The sequence below is a fragment of the Mus caroli genome, unplaced genomic scaffold (assembly GCF_978045245.1).
Source record: "Mus caroli unplaced genomic scaffold, Mus_caroli_1 scaffold_6, whole genome shotgun sequence".
In the NCBI taxonomy this organism is placed as follows: domain Eukaryota; kingdom Metazoa; phylum Chordata; class Mammalia; order Rodentia; family Muridae; genus Mus; species Mus caroli.
The window spans coordinates 92,935,375-92,944,619 of NW_028227261.1; the positions used below are offsets into that span (position 1 = coordinate 92,935,375).

Consider the following 9,245-nt stretch of genomic DNA (forward strand, 5'->3'; position numbering starts at 1 on the left):
AGGTTATTTATTATCCCTAATACAATGTAAATGCTATGCAAATCGTTTTCCTACTGTATTGCTCAGGGATTAATGACAGGAAGTCTATTCACACTCAGCACAGGGGTAATTTTCTTTTTAGAAGAATTTCAATCCTTGATTGGTTGAATCCTCAGATGCATAACTCCCAGATAGGGAGGGCGTCCTGTATATTTATTAACTGGCAGTTTTATAATAAGCGTCAAAACTGGATGTGGTACTGGTGGTACACATCTATAAACCCAGCCTTGGGGAAGTGGAGGCAGGAGGATCAGGGGTTCAAGACCATCCTTGGCTACATGGTGAGTTCCAGTCCAGCCTGGGCTTCATGACACTCTGTTTCTAAAAATCAAACACATAATAGGTACCAACAAAATATTATTATAGCATTCAGGAGACGGAGGCAGGTGGGTCTCTGTGAGTTCCAAGTGATCCTGATCCAAATGGTGAGTTCCAAGCCAGGGCTAGATAGTGTCTCAAAAGAAAAGTTGAGATGTGAGGTTGTTCCTAGTCCCTTGTGCCCTGATTCCTGTTCCAGGCCTTCTAAGCATGCCTTGCTATGTATCCATCTTTGATGTCATCTTATCTGTTAAGTATTTAAGTCTTGACCTTCATTTGTCTAGACTGCTCTCTCTGTGCTCTCAGCTGGGTCCACATCCATGTTCTCCACATTCCTCCCTCTCTCTCTCATCATTAGGAAAGAGGCTTCTGTCCCACCTTGTTTGTGGGTGTTACCAGGTGAGTCTGACCTGATGTGACAGAGCCAGAAAGTACAGAGGTTCCTCTATCTTGTATTCTTGCTGAGGCCATTTTCGGTGTGACTAGAATTTAATCTCCGTGGTGGAGAATCCCATGGGAAATTATCTTAGCCAACTCTACTCTAGGAACCCCAGATCAAGATGCACCAGGAAACTTAGCTTCTGTTAAGTTAGCTGCTTGTACAGCCTCCCTCTGTAGCTAACCACTTGTCTTAGCTTCTGTTAAACTGCTTGCTTGCATGAAGTCCCCTCTACTGCCCCGTAGCTGCGTAGCAAGATACCAGGATGTTTTTGCCTTCAAGAACCCTTTGCTCTGGACACTCAATGCACTTGGGTCTCCAGATACCTGAGTGTAGTCCCAGCTGTTTGAAATAAAGCCTTCCAACTGTGTCTGAGTGTTCATCTCTGATTGAGTGTTCATCTCTGATGGGCTCCCCATGACATTGTCTGTCCCTGGTACTGGATTGAGCTATGTGAGACCCTGTATCCAAAACAAGACAGGAAATGCAGTTTAAAAAGTAAAGAGGTTTGCATGAAACTATGGTTTGTCGTCGCCACCCCACCCCCCCAATCCCCAAATCTATATCTCAACACTTAAAGAATGGACTTTCTGAAAAGTTCAGAGCCCTAACTAACCTCAGCAGACTGGCCAATCGCATTTCTGCTTCTAGACAACTGAGCTAATTGTAAATATACAAAGAAAACTTTTTAAATGCAGACACTAATTATTGAGGATCATTGGATCTTCAACAGCATGGTGCCATGCTCAGGTGCCGTGATCTTCATCATCCAGATGCCGTGATCTTCAGGCCTGTGCTCAGAACAACTTCACTGAAAGACATTGAGCCCATGCAGACTACACGCTATGCTCCCAGCTATGCTAATCCCCTTGTCAGCCTTGGAGGAGGAGAAGTGACAGAGATTTGCTGTCCCCTGGATGCCTAGCATAAGTTGTGTCTTCTAAAGGTTCAGTGAATCCTAGTCAAACTAGATCAAGCTGCTGTGTTCCATAAACTTCTCCGTTCAGAGAATCTCACTCAGCTGGGGATTGCAGCTTTTCATCCCAGTCCATAATAGGCATTCAAGTATTGTAATTCAATGGAATTGTGGGTTTTCTGGGAATTGTTTCTATCCTCCACAGAGCCACTTCTCCCTCATAAAACATGCTTGACAAAAGAAAAGAGAAGTTCCTTGTTACAGTGATTGGTGCCTTATATCTGTGTTTTCCAGGGAAGCCAAATCAAGATAAATGCTTGGTGTGTCTTTATAAGTTTGACAGTAGCAGAAATCTCATCAGACAAATACACTCAGGAGTAAAACCCCCAGAGCACCCACGATTCACAGATGTGCAGCCCTGGGAGCCACAGATATGGACTGTCATTTTTAATCATCCAAAGTAACAAAGTAACGCCCCCCCCACCTATCAGGACAGAGCATCCATAGATGCTGTCTCTAGTTAAGAACTAGTTTCGATCTCAATGATATCAGATCTTACCCAGTATGCAGTCAAGAAATCACTGATTCTTCATGTGTGCTTACTCTTAAAACTCCATCTTCTTTATCCAAATATATTAATAATAAATAAAATAATATTAATTAATCAATCTATGCACTTTGTTTTCTTGTTGCTGTCTATGCCAGGAAAGGTTATTTGGTCTTGTGGTTTGAGGATACAGTCCGCCATGGCTGGGAAGTCATAGATTTCAGTCTAAGAAGCCTTGCTGCAATCTAGGAGCTTAAATTCAGGAGAAAGGGCTACATACGCTAAGGGCATGTCACCTGTCCCATCCCCATCTTATGTTCTCCAGCTTATGGTGGTCTTGAAAATCAACAGCATAAACTCACAGCAAACCCCAGCAAACTGTCATCCCTGGGTTGTCTAATCCCTCCCCGGAAGACCTTGCAAAGGGCATCAATATCTGACTTATCTCCAAAGGCCGAAAGCCTTCCCTCTGCATCCCTTAGATCAGTTTGAGGGCTGAACCAGCCTTTCATGGAGTCCCAAATCAGATATCCTGCATATCATATATTTACATTATGATTCGTAACACTAGCAAAGTTACAGTTATGAAGCAGCAACAAAAATAATTTCATGGTTAGGGGTCACTACAATATGAAGAACTGTATTAAAGGGCCACTGTGTTAGCAAGGCTGAGAACCTCTACCCTAATGTTTGTTGAAGACATTTAGAAGCCACATAAATCTGTGGTGTAACCTGGGGTGGTTGGTCACTGGAACAAACAACAAGCTAAACGAAAGCTTGGAAAGAAAAGAGAGATACAAGGGACCCAAGGCCACAGAAGCTTTTAAAGGTCTGACGTCAGCTTGGGAATGTAGAGACCCTGGCACTTGTGCAGGGCTGCGCACATGCCTGAGACTGGGACATTGCTCAGACTCCACTCACGTAAAAAGTGAAGGCTAAGGGAGGGTTGCCGGCCTCGTCTGAGTTGGGAAAGCACGGGCCAGCACACACATCTGCATCCCAGAAAAGACTGAACTTACTAAGGTAACTGAGCCGAGACTGTAAAGACCACACACCAAGGGGAGCACAGACCTTAAAGGAGAAGTTAAAAACAAAACAAAAAACAAAAACAAAACAAGCTGAAAGTCACAAAAGTAAAGAACAAAACCCGACTGTAACGGCAGAGCCTGGAAGGGAAAAAGCACCTGATCTCCACAGTTGCCGAATTATATTATTTTAAGTTTCAAGTACTTAAAAAATATTAGGATCCTGAATTTAAAAAAAAAAAAAAAAAAGGTATGGTCTATATACCATAAGAAGCATTCTCCAGACCCTCCCTGAGAAGGCCTTCAGGATAATTATTTACATAATTACTGCAAGAATGTCCAGTGAGCTAAAGGAAACCTTACCAAAGAGCCAAAGCAATGTATAGGAATGACGTCTTACCTATACAATGAAGTAAGTATCAATTTATACTTATGAAAATTATATTAGCACATATCACTTTCAATAAAATGTAGAAATTATTTTCTAAAATATCATGGTAGATATCCTGTCTCTTAAGAACATCGATCTTAATGAAATGAAAACTTTAGTCAAGGAACTTAGCCATATAATTTTCAAGGCAGAAGAAAGAACACATGTCTACACAGGGCTCGCAGGGTGGCTCAGTACAAAATGGTGCTTGCTGCCAAGCCTGAACCTGAGTCTGATCCCAATTGATTCATAATAGCTAGGAAATGGAAACAACATAAACATCTTTCAGCTGATGGGTAGATAAAGAAAATGTGCTCCATACACATAGTGGAATACTATTCAGCTGTGAAGAAGGATGAAATGATGAGCTCTGTGGGTAAATGGATGGAACTAGGAAAGCTTGTGTCGAGATTACTCAGACCCAGAAAGAAAGACAAATAGCCCATGTTTTCTCTACTCCAAATCTTCAGATGTGAGTGCCTAGCCTGGAGTAACGGCTGAAACCAAGACAGTATAAAGGGACCATTGCCGGGATATGGGATGTCTGGAAGCAATAAGGAGGGGATATCAGAGTACACGTGATCTGATAGAGGAACTGGGTAAAAGGAGCCTCTTTAGGGAGTGGGGATGGAGACAAATACAGAAGGGGGATTGGGAAAATAGGGTGTCTGGGAAAGCCCTAAGGAACCACACTGTCAACTTCCTACCCAAAACCACTGTAGTGCACATAGTTCTAGATATACATACACATATATAGTTTTGATGAACTCTTTTCATCAGATCTGACAATGCCCTTTCCAAGAACCAACACCAGGCATGGTTGAATGGTTGGCTGGGCTGTCCAAAGGCAAGAAGCAACCGATGGTTCTACCCAGCTAGGATGCCTATGAACCACAACCATGACCAGCATGGAACGACAACCCTAAGGGTGCCATGGTGCTATGCATACCTTGGTGGTAACTAACAGCTCATTGTGCTTAAGATCTGTAGGACAAGAAGGAAGACGTGACTGTTATGGCAAACCTAGCCAACCACTCAGTGCTAGTAAAGTCATGATTATTGAAGGAGAATTTGTAACCGTTAATCTACGAAGCCAGCATAATCCCTCACAACGATTTAAATATTTGTCCTCATACCATCAAATAAGTGTAGCCACCTAAAACTCAACCCTAGGCTGAGTCTACTCCCTTTCTCATTCTTTCTTACATCACTGATCAAGTCGTTAGGATTTCATGAACGTGGGTTTTTTGTTGTTGTTGTTGTTGTTGTTGTTGTTGTTGTTGTTGTTGTTGTTGTTGTTCACTGGTTGGATGGTGGTTGTTGCTTCGTTTCACTTTGTTTTTAGCACATTGCCCATGTCTTACTTGGTCCACAACTGACTTGTCAGGAAAGGTCTTTATAAACAAAGGCTAATGCTACAATGAATGGTCTTCGTGGTGTCTGGACACCACAGAAAAGTGTGTTTGAAATATTAAATTCTGAAGAATTTCTAACAAACAGCCCAATAAGTCCTTAAGTTATTCAAAAGTAGATTAAAATAATTATATATTCAGGGATTAAAAAACTTTCTTGGGACTGAGGAATAGAACCAATTTAACTCCTAGGAATAGAATATTAAGAAGTAACTTCAGACAGTGGGACAAAGATGTTTAACATGTCATAAGATGGCAAAGTGAGAAAGAAGCCACTGACTGAATAGACAAAACGTAAAAAACCTAAAGGCTGTGTGTGTGTGGATTTATAGAGAGTTGGTTATTAGATGAATTGACAATTAGGCAAAGTGGCTGCATTTCAACACAGCCACAATCTGAATATTCATTTCCTGTTGGACTTGCTTCTCATCTCACATATGATTTGAGCTCTTTCTCATTTGTTGCACATTCCTTATAGAATTAATTGCTGTTCCAGTGACATTTGGGTTTTTTTCCCCTGATTATTAAAGCAATATGTGTTCATTATAGAAAAATCAAAAAAACCTGTAAGACCAGAGAGAAGGAAACAGAGCTCAGCTGTAATCCCATCACTTGGAGGCCACTCTGGCTTCATCTGAACAAGACTCACCCCGTCTGGGCAGCATGAAGGCAGAGGTGGTATGCATGCCTACATTTATATCAAAGGCCAACTGGTGGTTTATACATCATGCCATAATTCTGTTCAATACTCTGGATGTTTTTGTTGATTTGCCTTTTGTTTTAATGGATAACATTGCAATAAACAGATTTTTTAAAACTGCATTACATTTAAGTGCTTGTGTGCACCAGTGTGGGGGCGTCAAATGACAGGACTGAGGAGTTGGCTCTTGCCTTCTACCATGTGGGTCCTGGGAATTGAACTGGGGTTGTCAGACTTAGTGGCAAGCCCCTTCACCTGCTGTACCCATCTCACTAGTCCTTGAAAAGTTTTGAACATATAACTTTCTGCCTTGGTGATTTCTTTTTCCAGAAAGAAGAAAAGAAATCTCAAGTATGGGATGCTGGAGTCACAAGTTCTTATTATGTCAAACTTAATTCTGACATTTCTAAAAGGAGAACATTGAGGCCTAGTGAGGAGGACGGAATTACCCGAGGCATCCAGTCTCTGCATAGGCTAAGACCTGGCTCTCCCATCTTCCAGGATCCCCATAGGTACAAGCTGTGAGATCCTTTAGGATGGCGAGCCATCCCAGGTATCAGGAATCCTCTGCTCTCTGAGCCTATTCTATTCGTCACTCTTTGCCACTAAATTAAGAGCCTATAGAGGATAGACCATAACCAGACCTTCAAAGGGAACTGTTAGGAAGCTCTGAAGCCTCCAGCTGGGCTGAATGTTTACTAAGCTGAAGTAAATCTCTGCAAACCCATTGTGGGCTTCTAAAAGCCCAGACCTGCAATGGAATGTTTGCTTTTATTGTGAATCAAGGGTTTTTAATAACAAAATATAATAAAACAAAAAATAATAGGTCTGAGTAGGAAAACAACAAACAAAAGGAAAAGATCCCCCTCAAAAAGGAAGGCACATGAAATAAGATATGGATGCAGGAGCTGCTCATTCACACACTCAAGAACTCCATAAAGCACTAAGCTGGAAACCTTAATATATGCTCAAAGGACCTATTGGGTAAAGAGAAACAGAAACACACACACACACACACACATCTCCAGTGCCATCCGGGGTAATTTCCCTTCAATCCTTCTCCTAACTCTTTCAGTAGAGAATGTGCCTAATCCTGTAGATACTTGATGCCCCAGAGAAGGGGGGGGGTAAGGGAAGGGAGTTAGGGGTGTGAGGGAACAGGGGGTGGGGGAACACCCTCTCAGAGGCGAAGGGGAGGGGGGAGGGAGTGAAGAATTCTTGGAGGGGGGACCAGGAAGGGGACAACATTTGGAGTGTAAATAATAAAACAATTTTTTTAAAAAAGTAATTTTCCCAGTAAGACTCCATTGGAAAAATGTAAATTTTCATTGGCAGATAGTCAGCAGTTTTCCATGACTTCTGGGTTAGAGTTGAAAGACTGTTCATTGGTTGGATGGTGGTTGTTGCTTCATTTTATTTTGTTTTAGCATGTTGCCCATGTCTTACTTGGTCCACACCTGACTTTTAAGGAAGGGTCTTTATAAACAAAGGCTAATGCTACAATGAGTCACTTCTCCTTTCAGTTCTAGGCCCTTGCCTGTGCAGACTCGTGCAGGCCCTGTGCATGCTGCCTGGGTTTCTGTGGGTTCGTTTGTGGATGGAACATGCTTACCTAGGGGGACCTGGTTTTCTTGGTGTCCTCCATCCCCTCTGGCTCTTACACTCTTTCTGTCTCCTCTTCCACAGGGTTTCCTGAGCCCTGAAGGGAGGCTCAGATGGAGGGACCCAATGGAGACAGATGGTGAGTTTTCAAAACCTTTTTCTGTTTATGTGTGTGTGAATTTCACACTGTGCACCCCATCCCATCTCCTCCTCCCCCATACCTACCCTCCAACCTTGCATCTCCTCCCCAACAGAGAAAGAATCTCATTGTAGACACTGTAGTGTGTCATAGTGTGTCCCACAATATATCCTTTTGTCCACATTGCAAACATTCTTTGCAATGACTCCTGTTCTTGTACTGTATCACCACTGGAAGCCCACTGGGATTCCTCTTGGATATCCTGGTAGCACACGCTGGGACCCCACCGTGGTCTCAGGCGCATCGCTGGCTGCTCACATCAAATTGTTCCTCACTACCCTTGAGTCTCCAGTTCTGCCTGTCTTCCGTTGTGCCCACAACCTTCTGTTTCTCTTTCTCTTTCACTTTTCAACCATTTACTTGCTCCTCTTAGTGGTGCCTGGGGTTGTCTCTCAGGAGTGGTCTCAGGAGTGCTATGTTCTGCCTCAGCATTATGACACCAGGCAGGGGTCATCTCAGGCTAGCTTCCTGTTCAGGCCCTGCGGCATAGGTCTGATGGTCATCTCTGGCTCACTCCTCACCCAGTCCAACCAAGTGGCCCATGTGAAGGCTATCTGTATCAGACTTACTTCTGCCCAGGGCTGGAGGTCCCAGGCAGGGTTCTTCTAGTCTCTGTCTTCCTCCCCACCCTCAGAGACTGTCCAAGTCTGCCTGGCACTGGACTGGTGGTCATCTCAGGCTTACTCTTTTCAGAGAATGTTGGGCTACTAATAATTCAGATGGTCATAGGTCAGAACACTGAGCATAGACATAGCCTCTCTCCTCTCTGTCACCAATTGATACGCATGTCAACAGAGCAGCCATACCTGCAGTGCCTCTAGAGGCAGGAAATTGAGTTTTAATTATCAACAAGAATGCAAACAGAGGCACTAACCACTGGATAAGCCAGCACGCAGCACAAAACCCATCATAACTAGTCCTACACTTATAATGGCACTCAGTGTGACCCTGAACTGTTGTTTTGGCCAGATTCTGATGGTTTCCCAGTCAAGAAACTTCAGAATATGAGACAGCTTTGGTGGTCTTCACAAGTGGAGTGTGGCAGGCTCAGGTGACTGCCTTGTAGGAAGCATGAAGGACTAGTACAGTAAGAATCCATCTACAAAGGACTCATGCGCTGAACCAAGGGAGATGAGGAGGTAGGCGTGGCCAGATGTGCTGGTTTGGATCTGAAGTGTTACCCATGATCCTCAGCTAGGGGTGTTGTCTTGGGAGATTATGTACACAGTGTAAGAGAGGGCTCTACTTCATCGTTTTTTCCTCTTTTTGCATCTTGGAACAGATGTCCCAGCAGCACTGGATCATTGAAGAGACTTCTCTTTCTCTCCTCACTAAAAGTTGGTTGAATAGGGACTGGGGATACAGCTTAGTGGTAGAATGCTTGCCTGCCATTCATAAGACCTGATGCATGCACATGTGTGTGTGTATACAAGTACACACACACACACACACACACACACACACACACACACACACCATCAACTGCCAAAACTTTTGAGCTTATTTCTACTCTTTAATTCTATTCCATGGATCTAAGTATCCGTCCTTTTTTAATTGTTGAGATTATTATATAATTTCATTTCTCCCTTCCCTTTCCCCCTCTAAACTCTCCCATGTA

General features: G+C 43.2%; 1 non-coding gene across 1 annotated transcript; it reads right to left on the minus strand.

Annotated features, from left to right (window-relative positions):
* Positions 1–8,322: 8,322 nt before the first annotated feature.
* Positions 8,323–8,455, minus strand: LOC115031002 (small nucleolar RNA SNORA17). The gene has a single exon (XR_003836594.1). It is a non-coding gene; the product is annotated as a small nucleolar RNA SNORA17 (small nucleolar RNA).
* Positions 8,456–9,245: the final 790 nt, after the last annotated feature.